The sequence below is a fragment of the Aotus nancymaae genome, unplaced genomic scaffold (assembly GCF_030222135.1).
Source record: "Aotus nancymaae isolate 86718 unplaced genomic scaffold, 86718_ANA_hifiasm-v0.15.2.pri h1tg000029l, whole genome shotgun sequence".
In the NCBI taxonomy this organism is placed as follows: domain Eukaryota; kingdom Metazoa; phylum Chordata; class Mammalia; order Primates; family Aotidae; genus Aotus; species Aotus nancymaae.
In genome coordinates this window covers 73,447,821-73,475,751 of record NW_026988442.1, presented here as the reverse complement: position 1 = coordinate 73,475,751, position 27,931 = coordinate 73,447,821, and the positions used below count along the sequence as shown (strand labels likewise).

Genomic DNA, 27,931 nt, shown 5'->3' with positions numbered 1-27,931 from the left:
AATGTCTTTGGGGCTTATTTTTCCACACTCTTCCCTACACCCTCCTTCAGTAATCTCATCCTTTCCCATAGCTACAAAACAGTACCACTTCTGGTGGTTCCCAAATGTATAGTTTTAATACAGACCTCAGACATGAGAGCCTGCTGTTATTCGGTGAATCTTCTTGGATATCTTCAATCTTCCTAAGATGTAAACACCAAAAAAATTTAACTCTTGATCATCTCTTTTCTACAGCAAACTGCTCTACCTGCAGACTATCCAGCCTCAGCTACTAAAGTCAGAAATCTGACAATCATCCTTCACAAGCTGACATTTCTCCTTAACCCCTATATCTAATCCAACATAAAGGCCTATCATCTTCCAAAATATGACCTGACTCCACTCACTTCTCTCTTTGCACTTTTTGCTTACTGAAGCTCCTAATATTTCCTTTTTTTGACCCTACTTTCTCCTCCATTCCACTCTCAATGTAGCAGCTGAAATGACTGATTTAAAGTAAAAATCTCTCAGGTGACGCCCTTAAAAGCCTTCAAAGGCATCTCATTACAATTAAGATAAAATATGTGTACTATTTGATTCATATTCCTTGTGATCTTTATGTCTCAAAATCATTTTTTTCACAAAACTGATTATAATTTTTTAATGCATTTTATATGAGTGGTCTTTATTTTTGGTTTAATTTTCCACTTTTCTGTTTATTTAATCATCCCCTAGTAGACTTTAAGCTCCATGTTTAAGAGAGCATGGCTCTTTATACACATAATCTCATTTAATACTCAACCCTGATGTGGTTTGGACCTGTGTCTCCACCCAAATCTCATGTTCACTGGCAATTTCCAATGTTGGAGGTGGGGCCTAATGGGACGTGATTGGATCATGGTTGGGGAGATCCTTCATAAAGGGTTTAGCATCATCCCTTTGGTGCTGTTCTTGTGACAGATTTCTCATGAGATCTGGTTGTTTAAAAGTGTCTGGCACCTTCCTCCCTTTCATCTCCTTCCTTTCTGCTCCAGATATGTGAAGTGCTGGCTCCCACTTTGCTTTCCACCCTGATTGTATGTATCCTGAGGCTTCCACAGAATGCCAGCATCATGTTTCCTGTACAGTCTGTAGAACCATGAACGAATCAAATCCCTTTTCTTTATAAATTACCCAGTTTCAAGTATTTCTTTATAGCAATGTGAGAATGGACTAATACAAATCCTCTTTTATTTACTATCCAAGTTTTACAGACAAGGAAAGTATGACTCAGAGAAGATGATTGAGTTTTCTGAGGACACACATCTAATATAATGAAAAACCAGATTTAAAAAGACAGTTTGGAAGCGAAGAGTTATATGGTTGTTTATGATGTTGTATCATCCCCTACAACCCACTCCTCATTGGAAATGTTCAGAATCCCAGTTATACTAGGGAACTTCCTCTTGTAAATTATTAACAAGCTAAAATCAACATAAAGAAAAGTCTTAAAAATGTAATGTGTCAAACAAATTTTTAATAGCATGATTATCAGGGAGGTAGGATAAGAAACTGGTTGCTCCACTTTTTTAGGGGATATATTTTCATACACAGAAAATTTAAGTGCTAAGAGCTTTCAAGAAAGACAGACCCAAATCCCAGTTCCTCCATTTCAGTTTCCTAATATGTAAATGGATTTAGAATTTAAGAATTAAATTAGGTAATATGTATGAAGCATTTTGCATAGTCTTACACTAAAATATAACATTGTTGTATTAATTAGTCTTTTTTTTTCCAGCACACTGCACAATCATCTATTAGGAGAAGAGAAGTAGCACAATAGAATGTGTTCTCTGTTTTAAGTCAGGGGGTGCTTATAGTCAGGTAGCAGTGAACATGGTATAACTGCAGTTATGCAAGATGGAACCTCCCAAGGGATCTGGGATGACCCTCCAATTCCCTGTACTTGAGAATTCCCTCCATAATCCATGGGGAACTTTACAAATGAGTTTACTTCATAGATTTTTCAAGCCCTGACCTTTCACAATTGTAATTATAGACATCCTTTCTATTCTATTCAATATGCTTGATTCTCTAGTGTCTTTCAAGGACTGGTTCATACCTTGCTTTTTCCAGCCGTCCTCAGGGACTGTTGTTCTGATACCTAGGTCTTTGATCCTCTTTTGTGGAGGCTGTTCTCCAGGGCTACTTGCCTGGACTGAGACATATCATCTGAGGGAATACAGTGTTTGGTTCCCTATTGCTCTACTCTGTGGTCCTGCTGAGAAAGTCTCCTCCAGTGTAGTGATCATGTTAACAATCAGCAGTTGTCTGAAATCATGTTTTTGGAAACTGTGCTTTGCTGCTTATGCTCCATGCCACTTCCCACTTCTCTAACCATAAAACAGGAGGTAGGTCCTGATGTCCACCTGTGTACCATACATGGATGTTGTAATAAGATCCTGTTCAATCCCTTTATTCCATAATACAATGTCATTAACTTCTTTGCTAATTAACCCTTATCAAAGGGTTAAAATTCAGAAGACCCAAGGCATACACAATGGATACTTACAGAAAAAAAAATGCTTGGGGGTAGGGAGAACTTCTACTATCCCTCCAGAATATAGCTAACATATTCAAAAGTAGTTAATTAATGCCAGAGGGTTTTTTTTTTTAAACCACAGGGAAACTGTCATTTCTTTAGAACTGATGTTAAGATTAACTAATTAGGAACTGTAGTTATTAAAAACACTTTGGGAAATAATTTTTAAATGCTCATTTGTGTTACTGGCTGTGGGGGAAAACCAAGAAAGGGAATCAGACTCTGGAGCCCTCCCAATTTCTCTGCAATTGGTATTTTCTCATTTCTGGTGACACTGGTCTCATTCCCAAATGCCAACCCTTTCCTTTGTGATGCATAATCACCACGCAACACGGATACTTCTCCAACCTGTTGTCTGTATTCATTATGCTTTACTGCCCCTGTCACATATCTATCCTCCCCTGGTCAGACCACCTCTTGTGGACCACTCTTGCCTACTCCTTTGCACTAATTCCTCTAAAGTCCTCTTTCTATGTCTGGTGTCACAGGGCACAGAATGGGCCCTGGCCTTAGAGACTCCTAACTCATGAACTTCCACCATGTCCTTTTCCAACATACCCATGTGCATTCATTTCAAAGGTAGATGCTGCCAGGTTAGCAACTTGCCTTCTTCTTTGTAACTATTTGTGAAAAATGAGTAAGTGACAAGTAAGATTTATGGAGAAAGGAGGATGGAACCTATAAGTCCATTATCCATCTCTCTTGATGTTCAAATATATTAAAGCAAGTCAATGAACTGGCAAGGGTATGGTCAAAGCAAGAGTATAACTAAGAACAATAGGTCCCCTGAGAGATCACTTAATTATAAGGGTAGAAAGAGTTGGGAAGCATGAGTATGTCTTTTTATCAAAGCAACGGGTAATCTGAGAGTACTGGTCTCACTCACACACTTGAAAATTATATTATTACTAGCATAATTAAATGTGGTAATGTGAGTGTACTTTATAGATTACAGCAGGGTGGGGGCTCTGAATTGAAAGAGCTTCTACCACTCATGAAGCTATTGTTGCTAGGACAATTCAACCAAGATCCATGACTAGAAGGAATATGGAGCCATCAATGGTAAATGTCTTGATTCATTGATGATGGCAAATGGGTACTCAGAAAGAGTGGTCATGAAGGCGTTCACCTTTAGAGGGGACATCAATTTCTGTTCCCCTAGGGGGAAGCAGCTGAGAGCAATGGTGAGACATTTTTCATGAACATGTATACACTCTCCTGGGGTGTGTCAGAGACATTTAAAAGAGAAACTCCTGGAAATATTAAAAACTTTTTCTAGCAAGGTGGATAGAAGACCAAAATCCTTATAATTTATGATAATAATGTAAACTTTGTGTGTGTGTGTGTGCGTGTGTGTGTGTGTGTGTTATGTATGAGCTAGTAAAATTTCCTTATACCTTTACTCTTTTCTCAAACTCAAACTCCTGACCTCAGGTAATCCACCTGCCTCAGCCTCCCAAAGTGCTGGGATTACAGGTGTGAGCCACCATGCCTTACTCTCTTCTAAGAACACTTGATACTATTGACCTGGTATGGGAGAAACCATTAGTTGCTGATTATGTTTAACAATAATTGAATTTTTATTGAGTATATGGTTTCCCCAAATAGGTATTACATTTTTCAGTCTTCTTTGCACTTATATATGGCCATCAAATTAACTTCTGACCAAATGAGATATAACCAGAATTTTTATGTAGGAAACCAGCAAAAGCTTTCAGGAACCTACCCTGAGACAGCTGACATATGCCCTTGTTTCTTCTTCTCTATGCCTTCCTCCATCCTCCTGCCAGAAACATCATGCCACTATCTCAGACAATGAGGATGAGGGCCATACCTGGAGACGGTAGGGCACTGAGGCAAGAAGGTTGTGTTCATGGAGCAGAGAGTCATCATACCAGCTTGGAAAACAAGAGATGGCAGTTTCAGATATTTTCATGTCTGTCACTTGGACTGGGGTGGGTAGAAAAACTGGGGGGTGAATGGGCATTGCTTTGTGACCTTTTCACGGAAGGCGGCTTAGCCAAATTGCCTTCTGGCTTTTCTTTTCTATCCTGCTAATTACTCCTTCTGCATCATCTTAAAAGGACCACTTTCCTCAGCTTTCTGGCCACTCCCCAAGGATGCCCTTTTGATTCTATGCATTTGACTTCTTCCTCTACTCTCTCCCCAGGTAAATTATCTCCGAAGGCTGCAAAGTGACCAAGCTCTGCCTAGAATGACATTAAACAATTTTGCAACATAATTCCAAGCTTTTCTTCCTCCTCTCTCCCCAGAAATCCAACACTTTGGAGTAAAAATATACATTTAAATTCCCCAGCTTTACTTAGGTTCCACTCTCTGAAATAACCTGTTTCTCCTTTCAGTCACATTGACCATGTGTGCCCAGTGTTCAACACAATCAGTCCTCAGTGAATATTAGTTTCAAGACAGAAATGAAATTCTTGTCTTTTTATGTTTGTGAGAATATTCAGTATTCCTAGAAAGAACTAAGAAGCACCTCTTCCTGCCTTCATAGTAGTTCCTCGTACTTGAATTTACTATAACACATATAACACTGGATTAGACTTGGTTGCCTGACAGTCTGTCCCTTGTCCCTTGTCCTTTGAGCAAAGATTAAAAATAGCCATCCTGGGGATCAAATCATGCTGCTGACTGGTTTGGTGATCACAATATCACCAAACATTAAACTGGAAGAATCTGACTAGTCTTACTTTTCATATATTCACAAATAAATGCCTGCCCCAACCTCTGCTTCCCAGACACTTAGAGAACAAAGACCAGTCCTTATTAATCACAGTCCCTATAAATGGGCATCCAATAAGTGCCAAGGGGAAATGAGAAAAAATCTTCTTTGCTGTTTCTACCCTATCTAGGGCCTAAGCTAAAAAATAAAATAAAATAAAATAAAAAAGAAAGAAAAAATAAAAGGAAGAAAAGAAAAGAAGGGGAGAGTGATATAGTGTTCCTGAAGTGTTTGCATTTTAACAGGAGATTTCAACACTGCAAAAGCTTCAATACTTCCTCAACGTAAGTATTTAAGAATAGAGCTCTTTTATGATACAGGTTGAGTATCCCTCATCCGAAATGCTAGGGACCAGAAATGTTTTGGATTTTGGATTTTTTCAGATTTTGGAATATTAGCAAATACATAATATTTTATATACACCTTACACACATAGCTTTGAAGGTAGTTTTATACATTTTTAATAGTTGTGTGCATGAAACAATGTTTGTGTACAGTGAACCATCAAAAGCAAAGGTGTCACTGTTTCCCACCCATGTGAACCATCTGTGGTTGTTTGTCATCACCATCTTTCCTAATTCTGAAATTATAAGCTACCAATAAGCAATAATTTTCTTATGCTTACCCACACACCCATATTTAACAGTAAAAAATATGACACACCACTAGTACAGTAGAAAGAAAATGAGTTCAGGATAACTAAGCAGCACCATAGCTTCACTACAATACCTGCATCAGCTGCTAGATAACAGCAACTACAAACTGCAGGCGTTCAGTTTCCACCCATGATGCTGTGTTTCAATTTAAAAGGTTATTGTAGATTTTTAATTTTTATTATTTTTTAGGTGAGAAGAAACATCAGAGGCAATTGAGGGACCAGGAGGTGAGTCTTTTAATTTTTATTATTTTTTTAGGTGAAAAGAAACATCAGAGGCAGTTGAGGGACCAGGAGGTGAGTCTTCTAAGGATGAGGAGGTTTTCTGCTGGATGGCTTTTTTAAATGTTTTAATATATGTTGTCCACAGCATCTGCTTCATTTGCAGTAATTTTTGTCTTAGAAGTCTCTCTTTGATTTTATAAACTGGCATGATTTCTGGTTCTATTATAAATTCATTCTGTTCTAGTTCTTCAATAAGACCATCACACATTTGCACCACGTCATCTGTAGGCACTTTTTTCTGCAGTGAAAATACCTTATCATCACTATTACAGTATCAAGATTACCTTGATTTAGAACCATTTCAGCTATTTCACCATCGGTCAATAAAAAAACAACTGGAGCCTCCTTATCCATGTTAAAAATATTTTTGATATCCATTTCTTCCAGCTTACTGAGAGACTCTGAAGGCATATGTTTTGTATATGTAAGGAGATCTGACTTTTTTTTACTTGACATATGAAATCCTTCAAAGTCACCACCTTATTCATCAACCTCACAGAATATAGTTCACAGACCAGAGGTTGTGCCAGGTATGCACAACAGTGTCTTCAGTCACTGTGTTCCAAGCATTAGCAATAGCATAAATAGCATCCTTCATGCTAATTCCTTGTGAAAATCTTCTACACCTCTGCTCACAGCTGTTAGCATGCTGTTCAAGAAAGTATTTTCAGGCTGGGAGCGTTGGCTCACACCTGTGATCCCAGCACTTTGGAAGGCTGAGCTGGGTGGATCACCTGAGGTCAGGAGTTTTGAGACCAGACTGGCCAACATGGTGAAACCTTGTCTCTACCAAAAATACAAAAAATTAGCCAGACATGGTGGCATGTGCCTGTAGTCCCTGCTACTTGGGAGGCTGAGGCAGGAGAACTGCTTGAACCCAGAAGGCAGAGGTTACAGTGAGCCAAGATCACACTATTGCACTCTAGCCTAGGCGATAAGAGCAGAACTCTGTCTCAAAAAAAACAAAAAAAATGATTTTTATATTTACTCTTCATTGATCTAAGGATGCCCTGGCAATAGGGCTAAATCAACAAAGTCACATTTGGGTGAAAGTATGTGGTATGAATATTATTTTTTATGAGAATTTCAGCTGGATCATGGTACACAGTTGTCAAAGAATAACAAAATCTTGCAGCCAACATCTAGTCCAGCTTCCTTGCAGTGAGCACAAGCTACTGGTACAAAATATTTGTGAAACCAATCAGAAAAGATATCCTGTGACCTGCCTTTTTGTTAGCATAACAATGGACTGGTAAGAAATTCCTTTTTGGAAAACAGTGAGGACACAAGCTTTTGCCTGTCACAGCAAGTTTACACTTGTGTGTGCCAGCAGTTATTCTGTCCTTGGCATGCTTAACTCCTTTAGGGGCTGTCTCACCTGCTGTAGTCCATGTCTTTTCTGGGACAATCATGCCAAAACTGTGATGAACTGAAAATTGAAGGGAACTATGTATTATAGAATGTTAAAGGAACGAGTCAGTATTAAGACTTGTTCCAGTGTCAGATTTTCATCAGCAATAACCTTGGCAAACTCATCAATGAATTTCTCTTCTGCTATGTGATCAGCAGATGCTTTATTACCACAAATATTTTAAAATGTAATGGCATGTCTTGAGTTAAGTTTCTGCAACCAGCCTGTTGAATATTCACAGTTCCCTTCAATTTTCAGTGCATCATGATAGATCTTCACTTGTTTCATGATAATCATACCATTAAGCTGTATGTGTTCACTGCTATGCTGATGTATCTCTATACATTTGAGATCTTCACTTTTAACATTATGCAGTGTATTTCTACTTTTCATTAACTTCTCTTTCACTTGTGGCGTCATATCTGCACTCAAAAAGTTTTGAATTTTGGAGCATTTCAGATTTCAGATTTTCAAATTAGGTATGCACAAACAAATCAGGTATGTTCAACCTGTACTGAAATAGTCCCAGTGCTTCCCTGAGATTTTCATTGCACCTTGAGAATACCAGAACAGAATGTGGGAGAACAGGGAGCAGGATTTGATTCTGTCCAGTTTTGTAGAAGGAATAACAATCGCTACTGTATGCCCTGTAAGCAATGGAAACTCTTACTCAAATCATCACCTTCATCTTTCTTTTATTCTTTAAAATGGTCTCAGTGGTGCTCAGAGGTGTCTCAAAACACAAAATTACTTTTGCTAGCCTTTTTTTTTTCTGTCTTCACAATCTGTTCCCATGCTAGCCTTTTTAACATTACCACAGAAGATGAGCTTCCTTCCAGCATACATTTGAAAGTGGGGAATTTTATGTAACCCAGATAAACTTGGTGTATCTCATTATATTTAAAAAAAGGAGAAAAAAAGAAAGACATACCATCTAGGAATATGAATACATTTTTACAATTGCTTTGAGATTCAGATCGTTCATTTTTTAATACTTAATATCTTAAGTTGTTTTCTTCATTTCCACAGAAATAACTCTGCAAGTTCAGAGTTTATTTTTTAAACCACTTTTTTTATAAATCAGTGGGATAAAATTACCATATCCTTCAGCAATATAAAAGAGTTTCATAGTTTAGCACTTGAAAAACAACTCCCATCAATCACTAGCAGTAACTGAGGCAGTTCATATACCAAACAACTCAAGCTGAAATTGAAACACCATTGACTGGTGACAAAACAATTTTTGCCTTGTTAGTGTCTGGCATGTCTTCTCATCAATAGGTGTTAAGTCTACAGTAAAGTCCATCTTTGGCCCTATTTAAAATATTTCTAGGGCCTAAGAGGTAGGTGATGAAAAATCCTGTACACTTATTAAAAACCTATAACTGTGGCTGGGCACAGTGACTCATGCCTGTAATTCCGGCACTTTGGGAGGCCAAGACAGGTGGATCACTTGAGTCAGGAGTTTGAGATCACGGTGAAACTCTGTCTCTAAGAAAACAACAAAAATTAGCTGGGCATGGTGGCATGTGCCTGTAGTCCTACCTACTCAGGAGGCTGAGGCAAAAGGATCACTTAGCCCAGGAGGTGGAGGCTGCAGTGAGTCGTGATCATGCCACTGCACTGCAGCCTGGGTGACATACTGAAAAAAAAAGTATAACTGTAAATGTTGTCCTGCAAATACTGCCTGAGGAAAATTCTTTAAGATCATTATGATCTTTCTATCACTTTCACAAGAACTATTTAGTGATTTTATTAAATATAAGTTGAATCTGCTAAGTAATAAAAGCACATGTTGAAAGGAATACAGTTGTTTATTCCTGGCAATTTGGCACTATATTAACATCCAACCCAGTTATCCCTGAACCCCTAAAAGAGAAAAGTCTTCTGTAATTGCATACTACTTTCTGCCAAAGTGTTTATTTCTGTCAAGCAGTTAGGAACAAAGTTATCCTTGTGGGGAAATGTTGCTGAGACAGTTTTCTAGAACTTTATTGTCAGCAGATACCAATCTTTAGTATAATAAAAACTGAACTCTATATGAACAAATTTAATTTTTAATCCATATATGTATATATGTATTATTAATACATATTTGAAAAGAATGAAAGAAATCATATTTTAAGTACTTTTCTCAAGTCAGTAAATATTTTTTTTTCATTTCTTCAAATGGGAGAACAGCCAAGTTCACAGTCAACATCACTAGAGGAAAACCAAGAAAGAGAAAGAAGAGAGCTAAACAGAAGATTTGCTATTAGTTTATTCACTCAATCAACAAATATTTATTAAGCATCTTCTCTGTGCCAGGAAATGTGCTGGATGCTGACACATGGTGGTGTTTAAAACTTAAGAGTCTAAGGAATCATTTGTGATTCCAGGAAGCTAAATAGTAACTTAAGAAGGCCATTCCCCACATCTCCTCTAAGGTCTGAAGAGAACGATTCTCAGACACATGAAATAAGTCCCACTTCCTCTCCCTTTGCAAATTATTTTTTATTATATATTTACCCATTCTTTTCCAACAAAAAAAGTGAATCACAGATGTACATTACATTGAAATCACGGTCAAAGTGAAGCATTTCTTGTTCATAGTATTTTTTTAACCAGATTTTGTAATAAATTATAGGGGTGGTGTTAAAGATTGAACAGTTTATTAATGTGAACCCCCATTAGTATATATTAAATATTATTTATTAGAATATTAATAATTTATTAGTGCTTAAATTAATCATCAAATCACTTTACACAATTAAGTCTAATTAATGCAGAGAAATTTCAGAGGGAGGACATTCTAAAATCCTCTTTTTTTTTAAATTAAGGAAACAGCATGAGTCCAGGTTGTTACACTGCCCTTAAGCACAGCTCAATTATTGGGCAGAGAGGGAGTTTTGTATAAAAGCATTTTCACTGTTTGGCACAAGGATTGTTGAGGCACAGGAACCAAAGTGCTTTCAGGGCAATCATGTGGTAAGATGAGAAATTGAAGGGTTCCTTGAGTGACTGTTAGTTCAGGAGAAGCCCTCACAGGCACTTCTAATGTTCCTTACTTTCTCTGTACCCAAGAGTTAAAAACTGATACACTAAACTCCAAACTCCTTGAGGACAGGAAAGGTTTCTCATTCATATCTGCATGCTGGTGACCATAAACTGTATCTGACAGCATGATTAACTGTCAGATAGACAAATAATTTCTTCAAAAAATCCCAGGCTTTCTCGTTTATTAAAACATGCTTTGAGTGCCTACTGGGTATCAGATACTCTGACAGTTAAAGTGTTACAAAATGAAAGACAGCTGCAATTATCTGTTTCTGCAACTAAAAAATGGGAACTCTATGAATACCTTCTAGGGCTATGAGGAATACATGAGATAAAGATACCTTAGTGTAGTGCCTACATATAGGAACCACTCTAAAACTTTAGTTATCATGATGTCTCAGGGTGTTGTATCACAGATGAAAATTATAGATTTTTTCTCTTTCTGATGACAGAGGTGGGAGAAATGTTGCTTACTTCATCTGCCATTTTTCTAGGTATATCCTTTGGATTATCTTGGGGAGTAGGGCTGGGACTAGGAGAATGCAAAAAGAGAACTAGGACCCCAGAAGTAAGGAAGAAACCATTCTTAAGGTTCTATAAGTGTAACTCTGCACCTCTATGATATGGAGAAGGAGCACCTCCTTAAATTTTATACTCTAGGTGCGTCCTTGACTTCCAACCCTACTGGAGAATCTTCCGTATGTGGATGAGTCACCTTAGAACTACTGAGAGTACACTTCTTCAGGAGTGTGGGAAACTATCCCCGATGTATGAAAGAAGTGTAATAAGACCATTTGTGTTGTGAGCATTTAGGAGAAAACTGCTTATAATGGGTTAAAGAGTGGCCCCTCAATATTTGTGTCACCTGAAATTTGTAAATGTGGCTTTATTTGGAAATAAGGTCTTTGCAGATATAACTAAATTAAGATGAAGTCAACACGGATTAGGGTGGGCCCTAAATCTAATATGATTAGAGAGAAAATTTGGACACAGAGACAGACACACAGGGAAAAGGCCATGGGAAGACAGGGGTAGAGATTGGAGTAATGCATCTGCAAGGCAATGAACACCAAAAATAGCCAACAACCACCGAAGGCTGGAAGAAGCAAGAAAGAATTCTTTCCTAGAGCCTGTAAAGGGAACATGGCCTTGCTGACACTTTAAGTGCAGATTTCCAACCTCCAAAACTGTGAAATAACAAATTTCTATTGTTCTAAGCTACCTATTTTGTGCTATGTTATTATGGTAACCCTGGGAAACTAACACACTCCTTAACCACTAGATGTTAATCCCCAGTGAGAGAAGAGAGTGGTCTGGATCTGTGACGTGTAGGACAGAAACAACAACAACTTAGTGTTTGTGGGGCCTCATATTTCCCTGGGAGGAAGCTATGCATGCAAATGGAAAGACTAGTACTAAGATCTGAAACCCTGGGAGCCAAGAGTAAGACAATTGTGATGGAACTTAGCAGTGATCTGGCTAAGTTCAGTCCAAAGACGCATGAATTCCCTGGTAGAATCTTGTCATCAATGTCAAGAGCATGAAAGAGCATCTTCTGATAGCTCAAAAGGGCCTGTTGTTCATCAAAAACAAGTACCAGCAAGGACCTATGGAAACAAGCAAGTGTCTCCCTATATGAGTATGAAGATGGACTGACCACTCTCCCTTCCTTGGGCTAACTATACTCTTGGAGGTTCTGGACAGTTTGAAGATGGATCCTAACTGTACTTTGGTTCTAATCTCCAAGACAGACTTGAAGTATGAAAAGGAGGAAGCACAGAAGGCTTTATAGAGAGATGAAACCCACATTGAAATAGGAGTTAGCCAAAGGATGAATGGCTGGAGAAGCATTTCAGGAGGAGGCACTGACAAAAGTGAGGGCCTAAACTTGGAAGAAAGAAGGCACATTGGACTTCTAAAAAGAATTGAGAAAAACCAGAGCATAGACTGAAGTGTAGGAATTTTCGATATATATGATGAGAAGTAAATGGCTTATGTGGCCAGCTGGGTAAGTGGTGGAGTTGGTAGAGATGAAATAAAAATACTGAATCCTAAAACCAGGGCCACAATGGAGGTAACTGAAACTCCAAACACATTTCCAAATCTAAATGGTTTTTGCTTCATTAGTACTATTGTACCACCCTCCAATTGCACTGTGAGTTAAATGGGTGTTATTGGGCTAGCCTAGGAATTATAATACATATATTATATATTTTTAGTAATGTTTCTATAGATTATGATCCTCATGAATTGCAAACAACCAACTTACAAAGAAACTCCATCTATTTTTAAAAGGTGAGCTAGTTATACTAGTTACCTGCCACATCCTGAAATGGCCTTGAACCTAGAGAGGGGTTGCAATTAGGTATAAATTATCCTCTGCTACCTTTGCATTCTGAATTGCTGAGGAACAAATTCATCACTTTTCTTTAATATTCACATGCTCTTTTTCATTGAGATAATCAGAAATGCCACAATCAATCCTGATAAAACTGATCTGGAGACCAGAACCAAAATACAATTAGAAACACTCCCTTACCCTCACCCCATCACAAAGCTGTAATAGTGCTGGGCAGGAACTAGATAGACAACCCCTTGCAACTCCTTGACCATGAATTAGTGATCCTTGGAAAACTCCAGAGACAACTATATTTTCATAGGGAAACCCACCCTTTCGGTTTTAGTACAAGGAAACTACAAGCCTGTATGACTAGATTCACCAGTAAAAAGCAATGGAAATCGAATAAGGATGACAGTGGCCTTCCTTGAATTCTCTCCCTGTCCATGAATTAAATCCTCATAGAGGTGAGACTCTCATCACCACACAGCCCCAGGAAAGAACATGACTGATTGAGTTCATATTATAATACCTGAGACTTCTCCTGCCTCTGGGAAAGAAACATAAAATAAAGATGCCTGTACCATGAAATACTCAAATATGTTCTTCAGAATTCAAGGACTTAAATTATTCATTGACTGGGGCATTTCTTTTCCTGATGAGAATAAAAGGGAAAAAAATACCCCAGTCTTTCTGTCACAAAATAAAATATCAGCCCTAATGTTCAAATTTACCCACAGAACACAGTATAATCCCATATTATAACCAATTTTGTAAAAATTGAAAGTATATGCAAAATAAGATAAACAAAAGGAAAGGAAAGCAACTGAGTGCAAGAAAATAGCTCACAGCAAATGACATTTAGAATGAAAGACAGAAAACACACACTATTTTGTTCTATGCTTAAATAGACCAAGAGCAGAAATGCATCAGAGACATTTGATAATCAATATAACATTACCCCAAGGGCACCATATACAACTATAAGTTTAAAAACAAAACTCAAGGAAATGGAACATTTAAATTAGAATAATTTTAAACAACAAAATGACCAAAAAAATGGTTCAATGTTCTTTTATATCAGGGAATTCTTAAGGATTATTTTTCACAGCCAGCTTTTGCCAAGCAGTGAGAGAACAGAAAAAAAAATATCTTAGGTCTTTCCTGTCACTGTAGCCTTCATAATCACCACAATTCAACATGACACCATAACTTGTAAGAAATTCTCCCCGGCATCCATTTAAGTGAACACTAATTGGAAATTTCAGTGAACAGAAAAAGGCTGTGAACAATATATATTTCAACATGCTGTGCCTGATCCTGACCTTAAATGACAAGGAGGAAAAAAATAGTTCAACACAGCCTCTGCATTCAGTCCTGTATTGTGAAATCATGATGCGAATTAGCTCCAGGAAAAATGCCTGGCTCATGGTGAAACCTCAATAAAACCTGGAAACTCCATGTGAATCAATCTGCTCCACACACACGGTTTTATAAAACAGCATCTGGATCTCCTGCACTGAAATCAAGAACTCCACAGGTGAGAGGCAATGGTAAGACATTGCTGAAAACATGAGCTCTGAAGCCAGACAAACAAGGGGTTCAATCTTTGCTCTATTGTATTCTTGGGCAAAGAGTTTCACCTCTCAAATTTGCTATCTGTAAAATGGGGATAGTGATAACAATGTCATGAGCTATTGTAAGAAACAAGCTTGATGTAAATATAGCACAGCCCATGCCACATAGTAAGTTCTGCCTTAATGATAGCTAGCACGTATTCAGCGATTACAGCATGTCACTGTCAAATTTTGTCTCTGATATGAGCTAAATATTATGATTATCCCCATTTTATGGAGGAAAAGATTGAGGCATAGAAAAGATTAAGTAACTTGCCTAAGGTCACATAGCTGTTAGGTGGTAAACTGGCACTTAAACCAAATATTCTGGTTCCATTTTGCACATATTACTTCTCATGTAGTTTTATTGGATAAATAATAGAATAAATGAATAAATCATAGTTATTACTTTTTTATGCCTGAAAAGTTGATAATCTAATCAGTAAATGATAGGCAGAAACACTATACTCATAAAATAAGATAGAATTTAATTCATAGCTACCTTCAAATCTAAAGCACCAAGCCATACAAACAAGTGAAGACAGAAAGGGTTGTAAAATGCATTAGGAGAGTCTCTGGTCATCATTTATCTATAGCACTGTTCCCTGCACTGGAATATCAACTCTATGGGAGCAGAAATCCGATGTGCTCTGTCTCTGGCACCTCATAAGAAGTGGTGAAAAAGTCAGTCGATGGATGGACGGGTGAGTCAGGCATTGTCAGGGTCCAAGACTCCAGAGCTGTTTCCAGAGAGGTGCTCCATAAAGACACACCAGCTCCAAAGCTGGCAAGGTACGAGAAAGCCCACTGGGACTCTGTGCGGACACAGCCAGTCTAGGACTCACAGAGGCAAAATCCCGTCCCATTGAGTGGGAAGATAGTAAGCAGGGATTTTTCCAGCCACTAGGCAGCCTCAGGTAGACATTTACTGAATAGGCAAGAGGTCTTCATTAATGGGCTTCTACACATAGAACCAGAAACAAATCTAGAGTCTTTCTGAGGTTTGTGCAAAGAGCTATATGACAATACAAGAGGTATTGGGATCACCCAGCTCTAAAGCACCATGCAGTTCAACCCTGCCCTTCTAGAGCACATACCACATGCAAACTGCAGACTTCAGAAGTGAAGAACTACTGAGCAGAAAGTATCTTTCCCCTGCTGTGATGGAGCCTTAAGAAGATAAGATGTGGGAAAGACCTCATATATTGGGCAGTGAAAAACAGAAATGAGTTATAGGTTCCTTGGTAGAAAAGAAGAAAGAAGTGAATGAATAACCCCAGAGATTTATTTTCCAAAACTATTTTTTGTGTCACTAATATTCTCAAGAAAAAATAATTCAATTGAGATTGTATGTGTCTGTTTGTTGTTTAATTTGTTACGTGTTGCATGACACTCCTTTTGAGGAGGAGAATGGGAAGGGTATAAATCCAAATAAATCACAATAGGACACTGGTCCTTTTGAAGGGGTTGTTATAAAAGAGAACAAATTTATTTCATGTTTGAATGTTTAAAAACCTAGATTTGCCACAATATTCATTGAAATTGCCTCATAAGACATCTTGCAGGGCTCCTCCATGGGATATGAAATTATGGAAGATGAAATCTCCTTGCATAGACCCCATCCTCCAGGTGTTTTGCCCCCAAAGGAAAGAAAATAAAACTAACATTTAAGGGGTCCATATGTTGCCAGTCACTTTGTAATGCGTTATCTTATTTAACCATGACGAATGATGAGAAAGGCCACAGTATGACACCTGTTTCAGAGAGAAGCTAGGCAACTTGCTAAAGTTCACACAGCTAGGAACAGGGCAGAACTGGGATTTGAAATAATCCTTACTTTTACACATTAATTATTTTCCATGCTAGGCTGCCTAGGAAGGGATGTTTGGCAATATTACAAACTAAAGGAATAGCCAAAGAAAGCATAACCTAATTTTACCAAATGTAGCAGTCAATACTGTTTGAAGGATAGGTGTGACTCAAAGGCGGCCAGGCTGTTGAGGCTCCTGTGCTTATCTTGTACATGAACCCCATGTCAGCACAAGGGGGAATAAGCCTCCCCTCCACACAAAACTCACAAATGTTTCGTGAGTCTTCTAGACTTCACAGGTGGTATTTTGGGGGAGAAGAAAGGGTCTCATCACATGTCAGAAGTCTCCAAAATCCAATTTGAGCACTTCTCTTTCCCAAGAAAAAAATTTCTTTCCAGAATGTGCATGTCTGTACTCCCTATCTTCTACCTTTCAGCCCCAGCCCTGAGCCCTAGTTTCCTGTTCCACATGCCTCTTAATATTCCCTTACCTAAACAAAATCCTGCTTGCTGGCTAAGCAGAGGAGACTCAATGAGAAAAAAAAAAAAAAAAAAAACAAACTGAAAACAAACAAACAAACAAAACACCAAAACAACCAGGGGAAAGAGGAGAGCCTTTGATCATCTTTTCAAACAGCAGTGATGAAATGTAATAATTGTAAGCATGCAGTGTGTGCTGGATGTTGCTGTTGGCCTTCAGGATACAACCATGAACAAGACAGCTTGGAGCTGATAGTCTAGTGGGGAGGATCCAGACACCAAATAAGAAAGCAAATTCATCAATTCCATCATTACAAGTGTTGGTAAGTGGCAGGAGGGGCAACAATATAATGCTATGATAATGAGGACTAGAACTGGTGGGGGAAAGTTAGTTTATATTTCTGGCCAGCAAAGGCTTCTTTGAGCAGGGGAATTTTGATCTGAGTCCAAACAGGAAGGGCACAACCATGCAAAGATGGGCATTCAAAATAGAGAAATTAGCAAGCACAAAAGCCAATCGTCTTCCTAAGAAAGAAAGAGAAACTGGGGTGAAGAAAAGAGAATCAAAGTGTGCAAGCAGGACCCCATGGTCCAGAAGTCTGAATTTCATTCTGAAGCAACTGGGAGGCCCCTGTTGAATTTGAGCAGGACTATGTAGCATTTTTTTTTCATTTTTCTTTTAATTTTTAATTTGAATACAGACATTATTGCAAGAGACTGAATAGCATTTTCTAAAGGCTACTCTGACCATTGGTTGTGGAATGACTAGGGAGGGCTGTGGGGGAAGAGCGGGGATGGATGCACCCACATCCTCACACTCAGGCTGGTTGGCATTGGCTTTCATTTTGCTTAGGTGCCACAGGGCTTAGAGTGATCTACTTCCATGAAAAAGTGGATACATTTGTGACATATGCTCAAAGTAAGGCAACCAAATCTGCTGTGAGGGGCTAGGACAGGGGTGGCGGATGACTCACAGGTTTTGAGGTGGATCAGTACTGGGAGAGGATTACTTGGTAGGTAAGGAGAAGAGTTAGAGAGGGGAGTTGGGACCAAAGTTTTAAAAACCCTATTTCCACTACAGAATTTGGACTTTATTTGCTAGGCAGTGAAGGAGCTATCAAAAGATGTTTATTTGTTCTCATAGTTTTTAATAAACTTTTTCTGAAGTAGTATTAACAGGAAGGGCTGGTTTTACCAAATGTTCCCACTCAGAAGGCCATGTGCTTACTTTATTGCTTTGCTGCTATCTTCTTGACATTCTTAACCATTTTACCATTGAGGTTTGTTTTGTAAGTGAAGTCCAACAGAACAATGAAGTACACGTAAGAGCAGAGGAGACTAACAAAATGTGTGTGTCCACATTTATGGCCATCCACTTATATATAGCATTCATGATGCCCTGTGAGCTTGAAATTTCAGTGGACCCAGGATGCATGGGAATTCAGGGTGTTGCAAGATGAGTACTAGGTAAGTGTGTGTAGAAGCCAAGATTCCAAAGACTGTTGGTAGAATGTGTGCATTTCAAAATATGAAATAAAATGTACTTATGATGTTACTATTGATGAAGATTGAGATAGCTTCCAGTTTGGGACTATTATTAATAGTGTCACTATGAATATCCTTGTACATATTGTTTAATGCACATATTTAACCATTTCTTTTGGGTATTTATTTACAAATAAAATTGCTAGGTCATATAGTCAGCTTTAGTTGATAACACCCAAATAGTTGTTCAGTGAATTATAAAAATTCTGCATTTCTGCCAGGGATTATCCTTGTCCCTGCCAGCACCAATATTGTTCAGGTTTTAAAATGTTAGCCATCCTGGTGGGAGTGTAGTGGTATTTCATTGAGGTTTTAGTGTGTACCTTATTAGTCTCTAAAAAAATTTAGCACCTTTTCAGATATTTATTGGCCACATGTAGATCCTCCTTTATAAAGTGTCTGTTATCCATGTTTTTCCACATGGATATCCAATTTTATTACTTACTTACCTTTTTTTTTTTTTTTTGTGAGCCAGAGTTTCACTCTTGTGCTCTTATTGCCCAGGCTGCAGTGCAGTAGCACAATCTCTGCTCACTGCAACCTCTGCTCCTGGGTTCAAGTGATTCTCCTGCCTCAGCCTCCTAAGTAGCTGGGATTACAGGCGCACCTTCACGCAGGGCTAATTTTTTGTATTTTTAGTAGAGATGGGATTTCACTATGTTAGCCAGCCTGGTCTTGAACTTCTCATCTCAGGTGATCCGCTCGCCTTGGCCTCCCAAAGTGCTGGGATTACAGACATGAGCCACCGCGTCCCACCAATTATTTGCTATTTCTAACCATTTTGTAGGTGTTCTTTATATATTCTATACTACTCTTCTTTTGTCAGAACAAAATGTATTGCATACATCTTCCTCACTGTAGATTGAATTTTCACTTAAGTGTCTTAATTTTAATGCAGTTTAATTTATTCATACTTTTTGGTTAATAATTTTTCTGTGTGTTCCTTTGGTTGTTCTTTCACATTTATTTTCATGCCCTATATAGAATTGATTCTTTAAATATTTCATGATAGAGGGAGCACCATTTCATCTTTTTCACATGGATATCTAATTGGCCTAGCACCATTTGTTGAAAAGACCATTCTTCCCCACTGCACCACAGCACTATCTTTCTCCTAAATCAAGGGGCTAAATATCTGGAATCTCTTTATATCTATACCTGTTGAAAGAGTTGTTTTTATCATGCCAACTTCTCATTCTGTTAGCAATTTTGCCAATGATTCCATGTCTATTTATATCCTTTTCAGGTAACACATTGTCTGGATTATATTTGACATCTCAAACTGTATATTATTTATAAAACATCATTTATAAAACATTTTGATGTTTCATAAATAAAGCTATTTATTTCATTTATTATTTATAAAACATATATATCTAGTATGGTATATGATGATACATTATATATGATTTATGATATATTACATATTATATGATATATGTCAACATGTATTATTCATAAAATATACTGATATCTAGTATGGACTCAACTGTATTTTTCTTCTCTGATTGGCTCACTTATCTCTGCCCCTCATCAAAGTTTTTTGATAAGCAGAATAAATGACTATTGTGGCATCTTAGCAATTTTTTAGTATCATAAATATCTTGGCAATGGTCTGAAGGATAAATTGGTAATGACCAGAACACTAAGAAGAGTGATGATAAAAGTTTACTAGGATCTTGATATTAGAAGTAAAAATTAAAGGATGCAACAAAATATAATCAAGGGGACACATGCATGATGCAATGCAGGAGGAGAGGGAAAGGGAGAAGTAAAGATTACTGCAAGAGCTGAGGCCCAGATTGCTGAAGGATTGGTGAAAACGTTCACTGAAATAGGAAAGAGAAGACCAAGAGTCGGTTTGAGGAATGGGGAAAAAGACGCCTTTAACAGACAAGTAGAGTCTAAAGGATTTAAAGAATCATAGCTGCAATTGTCCAGCAGGCAGTTGGAATGGTGAATTGGCAGTTCAGAGATAAGGGCTACACACAGAGAATTGGGATTATGTGCAATTGTATGTTGTAGATTAAATGTGAACTCAAAGGGAGAATACATGGAGAGAGAATAATGGAAGAAGGGATAGAACACAGAGATTGATAAAGAGACCAAAAGTAGAAAGATGAACAGTTGACAGAATAAAGAGGGAAAGAAAAAGAGAAAGAGCAAGGAGAGAGGAAGTGAAAGAAAAAAATATTTAAATTTGAGTTAATAGAAAAGGGACTACCATGTCTTTATTACAATGTCAAATCCATGTACTGATTCAAGTATTCCACCAGAAAGTTATTTTAATGGGACATTCATGTGGCAGAGCCTCTGAAACTCTGCCCGCCTTGTGCTGTGCTGTGTTCTGTGCCTGACTGCCACCTTCTTCCCAGCAGAAGGGCTGTGGGCTAAGAGTAGATTATGTTTTGGGCCCCTGCATTTTCTGTCAATGTGTATGCATTTGAAATAACAGCAGATGGGTGAGTACTAATTCCTAACATTATTACAGTGTTCTTCTGAAGAGGAATTAACGTTTAAAATAGATGGACTTGAGGATCAGGGTAAAGTATGTCACACATTGCGGTAAATCATTAAAAAGAATGCCCTGCTTCCTAATTGCTTTCAAAAATTTTTATGCAGTTGCTTATCTTTTTTTATTACATGTAGTCAAATTCTGTAATGTTGATGATTCACAAATAAAAAACATTAAATGTTCCTGATGGCCTGTAGACAAGGTTAATTTACACCCTGGAAGCCAGATGAGGTGTTAACTATATTCGGGTTGCACTTCAGTGGTTTGAAAGGTAATTGTTTCACATTCCCAGAGCTAAAAAGGGACTTCCAAAAATAGAGTAGACTATCAAACACAAAGAGACAATAAAACACTTGAATTGTTGTTGTCTGAACATTTCTTTCTATTCTATGATGTATCTAGCACTAGTCAAAGTACTTTTCACCAAATAATAGTGAAAGGTAATATTTTGGATAAAATTTCATCATGATTGATTAGCATTTTATAGCAACAATTTTCTTGAGTCAACAAAATTTAGAAAAAAATAGAAAAAAAAATCCTTTTCTATTTTGGAAAACCCTAGTTATAAAAGATCTGAACCAGATTCAGCAAATCATGCCCATTCTTCTATGATCTGTCAGATCCTTTGGGTTCAGGACATGCTACCCCAAAATATGACATCTTGACATTTGAGAAAACAATAGAAGCAGGAAAGTCACTCTCATCTTCCCCTCATCCCTTCTCTCCTGAAGCAGGCTATGAAACTTTGCTGATCTTCCCCTAGTGTAGGTCATAAAACCTTCATTCCAAAGGTACCCACCATATACTTGGAGGAAAAAAAATACTGTAATCACTGAAGACACAGAAATACAAAGAAGAATCTGAACATATAGGCCTTGCTAAGTCCCCTCCAGTTTATTACCACTGAATCATGCTCCCTTCTGCTGTTCATACTTCTGCATGACTATCCTTCTTCATCAAACTTACCATAAAAATATGTGGGTTTCTCTCTTTCTTTGTGTCTTCATTTCTTAAAGTTCCTAAGTCATGTAAAACTTCTATTAAATAAATTTGTATGCTTTTTTAAAATTAATTTGTCTTTATTATAGGGGTCTTAGCCATGAACCTGGGATGGGTGAAGAAAAAAAATTGCTTCTCCCCTATAGGAAAAACAAGCTGAAGGTGAGTAGTGGGAGAGTCTTCTTGAGTGGCTTATATAAAAAAGGGCATTCCTTAACTTGGACACTGGAGGACAAATTTAAGCCAACAAGTAAGACCCTGACTAGCATTTTCTCCCCTCCTCTTTTTTCTAAGAATAACCTTGTTAAGAATATAAGTGAGGCTGGATGTGGTAGCTCACACCTGTAATCCCAGTGATTTGGGAGTCTGAGGCTAGAGGATAGCTTGAGTCCAAGAGTTTGAGACCAGCCTGGGCAACATAGCAAGACCCTCTCTCTACAAAAAATACAAAAATTAGCTGTCTGTGTTGGCAAGTACTTGTGGTCCCAGCTATTTGGGAGACTGAAGCAATAGGATCGCTTGAACCCTGGAGGTCCATGTTGCAGTGAGCTGTGATTGCGCCACTGCACTCCAGCCTGGGAGACAGAGTGAGACCCTGTTTCAAAAAAAAAAAAAACTTAATACTTGAGCATACCACATTAACTTTCTGTGACACACACACATTATACTTGTCCATAGATGCTGTATTATGACTGGTAGCTTGATTACTAGAGCAATTGTCTCATGAGTCAATTATTATGATATCCACTAGCCAAGGTATTTCTACATAGTTTAATAGTTTTCAAGGCCAAAAAATTGGAGTGTAGCAATAAAAATTACATTACAAAAGCAAAACAAAATAATTTGACTGAAGAATAAACCCAGGATTCGTTTTGCACTAAAATGTTTAACATTCCCTTGTCTTAAGAGAGGTTTTTCACTTATAGAACCTCAAGTAATGTGTTGTTATCTTTGTGCTTTTGAAACAATAAAAGTGGTAAAGGTTAGGTACACATAGTCTTTACTTGCTTTCACAAAGTTACTTTAAAATGTATGTGTATGAAGGGGAGTGGTACTTTGATATGTGCTTAATTTATTTTTCTGTAGTCACCTTGGTTAATAAAAGTCAAATATATTCAAGTGAGTCTTTCAGACTTCAATATTAATTTGTTTTAAAAAATAAGAATTAAATTTTAATAGTGATGCTTGAACACAATCTAAGAGACACTTTGGAAAAGTATCTCAAAATGTTTTTCTAACCAGGAAATTAATGCTGAAAAAATTCATAGCCCAATTAGAATCACTCGTGACTTCATAAAATCTTTCTTCCATGTTTTCAGGAATGCAACAGCTTGAGTTAGATGAAAATTAAAATTCTGGGGTTGAATTTAGCTGTGTACTTGAACACTGTGTAAATTCACTGAGCTCAGGCACACATTTGTTTACTTGAGAACTTTTCAATAAAGTCCTTACAATATGCTTATGGCTCCAAATAAGCTGTGAAAATCACAAATTCTAAAACTATGAATATAGTTTTATGAAGTGGTACACTGAAATTAACACTACACTTTTTGAATAAAAGGCCAAGGTAGAAATGTCTCCAATTTTCTTGGGTAAGGAAACACAGCTGAAGCTTTGTCTATCGTGTTGCTGGGTAGCAATTTCTTAAGGTAGCAAAAGAGTAACTTCCACTGAAAGACGGGGGAAAGTCATCCTACATTGAGCATGCTGGGGAAAGTCTTCCACTTCATTCTTCCCTTGACTTGAGAAACACCTGGCATTTTCCTAATATTGTCTATCAGACTTTCACCTGCTCTCCCAGAGAACACAAACTACATTTTATATTCAAATGGAGTATATCCCACTTGAGCTGTTTCCAACCCCCATTAGTCTTGTAGAGAGCAGATAGGAAAATGAAAGACCTCTGTTATTTAATGATGATCACAATAATGACTAGCATGCATTAAACACTTACTATATGTCAAGCACAGCAGTAGCACTTATGCCTATATTATTTCATTTAATCCTCACATAATGTAAGAAGTTGATTTCATATTTCATCATCTCTAGGAGGTCATCAGTGCATTATAATGTTTTTAAAATACACAAATGAAAAAAGGGGGAAATGCCATAAACTATGTAATCTTTTCTTATCACTTCAAATTTGTATTCTATACTTGTTGAAAGAGTTCTTGTATCATACCAATCTCTCCTTGCTTAGCAATTTTTCTCATTTACCTCAAGGGAGTTGCAATTTCTCCTGCCTTCGGTTGTATGTCTTGCTGTGATAAGCAATCCTTCTGCTGCGCCTTAGTAAAAAAACATATAATCAAATTTCAGCTACTTGTGGGTATGTTTCTTTCTTGGATGTCATAAAACACTTGATTTTTCTTTACAAGACAATCTGGCATAATGATCATTTTTCTAATGACGAATATTTGTTTCACGAATATGAAATCTAAACACCACTCCTCTGTTTTTGCGTATACATTAACTTTTTGTCTTAAAGCCAAATGTATTATTGAATTTATCTGAAGCCAATTGAAATGGCAAACTAATTCAGCATGTGCAGTAATACCAATATTCATAACTCAGGTGAGATAACACTGACCAGTGATGACCAAAAGTGTGTGTGTGATCAGGCAAAGCCAACTATATTTCCACTATCATATGTGCAATAGTGACCATAAATCACCACTGACTGTATGAGATATGAAAATGTGTAATTTTCTTGGCATTTATGGAATATGGTATATTCAAAACATTATACAATTGTTAAGAAGCTGAATCAGAAATGTTATACAAGAAATCTGACACTCAATTGCACTCTCTAAATTGCTACATTTACACTAGTTTTAGGAAAATAAAGATGATAGATCCATTCCCTTATCTTTAATTTTGCTATAATGAACTAAAGTTGAAACTCAGTATAACTTTCACTTTAGGTCCATGGATTTAACTTCAAACCTTTGCTACTGCTGCTTCTCGTGCTTTCATTAAATAATGACATCAGTCTTGGTTCTGTGCATAAAGAGGTAATGGTTTCAGGCTGGAGAGTTTATGATCTAAATTAGACAGGATAAAACCAGGAAAAGAAATGACAAGAGATTGTGAGGAGCTGGTGTTGGTTTCAATTTATTTCATTTTCACAGTGTCAATTTTCTTAATGCTTCCTCAATTCATACTTCCCATCTCTTTTCTCCCAATAATTTCTGAAATGTGTCAAGCAGGTAGTATGTTCCCTTTATTAAAAGTAAAGAAATCTGAGAAGTCTACCCATATTCACACAGGTAGGAATACATAGTTCTAGCTCTTAGATTATCCCTGTATTCAGGACTATGTTCAAGAAAATGTAATCTTGTTGTTGTGTTTAATAAATGGATGAATACAATGTATCTGACCACATAAAAAGTCTCCAGCAAGAGAAGAATTTGACCATACACCAGATTCCAAACATTTACCTTGAATTTAGTGAAAATGCAGCAAGATGGGAGAGTTTAGAGCATGTGCTCTGGAGTCAGCCTGTCTTGGTCCATATGCTGGCTGTGTCACTAACCAGCTTCACAAGCTTGGTCGTTATTTATCATCTCTGTGCCTCTGTTTTATTATCTGTAAAGTGGAGATAATAATAGCAACACATAAGAGAAAACAAAACACTAAACTTATATCAATAAGATTGTGTGTAGACTTGAAAAAATGGTTTTTAAAAGAGACAAATTCTGAGAACTATGTTGTTAAGAAAAAAAGAAAACATAAAATAGAAACAGAAATGATGAGTAAAACAATTTTGGGGAAAAGAGAAGGTGTTCTTTATTGTGACTTTAAACTTGAATTGACTACCAGTTCACCTTCAATTTTTACGTAAGTTATTATTCACCTATATATCTCTAATCTTTCTAGTAGGCCCTCAAAGGGTTATCACTTCCCAGACACCTTATTTTGCTCTCTGAATAATTCTGTTTAAATTTCTGGAAACATATCCACATATCATTTCCATAGTCCCAGTACTATTTGTTTATGTGCCTCAGCAAGTACATCTGATAAACACACTATTTTTTTCCCCAAAACCAGACTGACTTCTTGATATTTGTGAAAACACTTGGGAGACATACTGAGCAAATGAATGCCCTTTGAATTTCTAGTCTTTTAGTAATGGAGATAGTTACTACTTTTTTTTCAGGACTTTTAAAAGCATGTCCACAAGAAAGTAGCATATGGAAAAGTAATATCTCATTTGTGATGGTGTTAGAGTGCTCCAAAAGGGTAGTGGTGAAGAATAATTGTACAGCTGGGGTGAAATATCTTAATTCAGCAAGTAGTTTGTTTTCCGAATAGGAAAATCTAGGCTTGTTTTATATCACATAGGCATATAACTACAGCTACTGCACAACACACTCTTCACAGTAATGCAGGGTGGAAGGGTAGTGAATAATCTCGAGCATTAGGAAATAACAATGTTTTAATTTGTGGCGGACCATGGTAGCACTAGCTTGTCTTTCATATTTCCTTTCTTTGATTAACAGAACCTCTTTTCTACTCCGCATGATTGAAGGGACTTTTAGTCAGGTATCCCCTCCCCTCAGCCACCATATACACAATCACAGGGCCAGCACATGACCCAGGATCATCCAATCAGAGGGCCCCATCCTCCACTCTGCAGTGGTTCAGGAATAGGCACAGGGCCAGGTCAGGCCAAGCGAGTACTTCTTGGGAAATTTCGACTTGATCAAAAAGAAAGATTTTATTTTCTTTCTGTTATGGTGTTAGAAGGATACAAGCTGAAGCTCCTTGTGGCCATATTAAGGGAGGAAACCTATCTGGTGTAGAAGAAACTAAGGTACAAAAAGAAGCAAAGTCAAGCAAGGATGAGGACATGTGACATCTCCGAAGGACACTATTAACCTTGTACTCTACCTTGCACCCTTGGCATGCTGTTCCCCCTTGAATACCATATGGACAGTGCTTCCTGGGATAGTCTTAGAGAATAGGAAAAAAGCATCCAGGTCATTTTGAATACCTAGTTCCAGCCTTTTATAAGCACGTTTCTTTAGCTTGCCCTTCAGTCCTATAAAATACCCAATATCCTGTCAAGTTTCATCAGCCAATTAATTCCATTTCCCTTTTAACTATTTGAATTGAACTTCCTTCACTTGCAACTGAAAGGGCACCGAATAATGCAAATATCTATAACTTTACAAAGTGCTCTCAAATTGATAACTTCATTTCACACACAGAGTTATGGTGCCCGTTTTATGGATGAGAAAACAAAGAGGTTAAGGATTTGTCTGCCAGTACAGTGGTGCAGAATTTTTTAAACAGAAAGAAAAAGAGGGAACAAGGTGAGACTTATATCTAGGATATTTTCCATGTAGGTTCAGTGAGTTTTCCTCCACGGTATACTATGCCACATCTTTTGTCTCCAAATTCAGGTCGGACTTAGGAAAACATTTCTGGATCCTCACTAACTCACTGCTGATTCCAGCTAAGTGCTCTTCATTCCTCCTGCCTACACTAGCCTGAAGAGAAGCTTACTACTGAACCCCAACTGTATTTACCAATGCTTTTTAATAGTTAATATTTATTAAACACTTACTATCTTCCAGGCACTGCTTTAAGCACTGAATTTGTATTAACTTATTTAATCCTCAATAAATATTTGTAAGATAGGTATGATAATTAATTCTACTTAATGCATCAGGAAAAAGAGGCACAGAGAGATTTTGTAACTTGCCTAGATCACAATACTAGGTAACTGGAGCATGAATTGAATGAAGAAAATTACACCTTAGTGAGTGTGCCTTAGCCCATATAGTCATCACATTTTGTTCAGATGGTCTGCTTTAGACTCTTGAATGTATTTTATATCACCTGCACACCTGGGTACCCTTTCTAATTCCCACTCTTATATTTTGGATATTTCCTATCACATAATTTTTGTAGCCAGAGTACATATGGGAGC

At 37.4% G+C, this 27,931-nt stretch overlaps 1 pseudogene; it reads right to left on the bottom strand.

Annotated features, from left to right (window-relative positions):
* The window catches only part of LOC105723647 (small ribosomal subunit protein eS4, X isoform-like), a 612,439-nt pseudogene that overhangs the window by 451,380 nt on the left and 133,128 nt on the right, over positions 1–27,931 (bottom strand).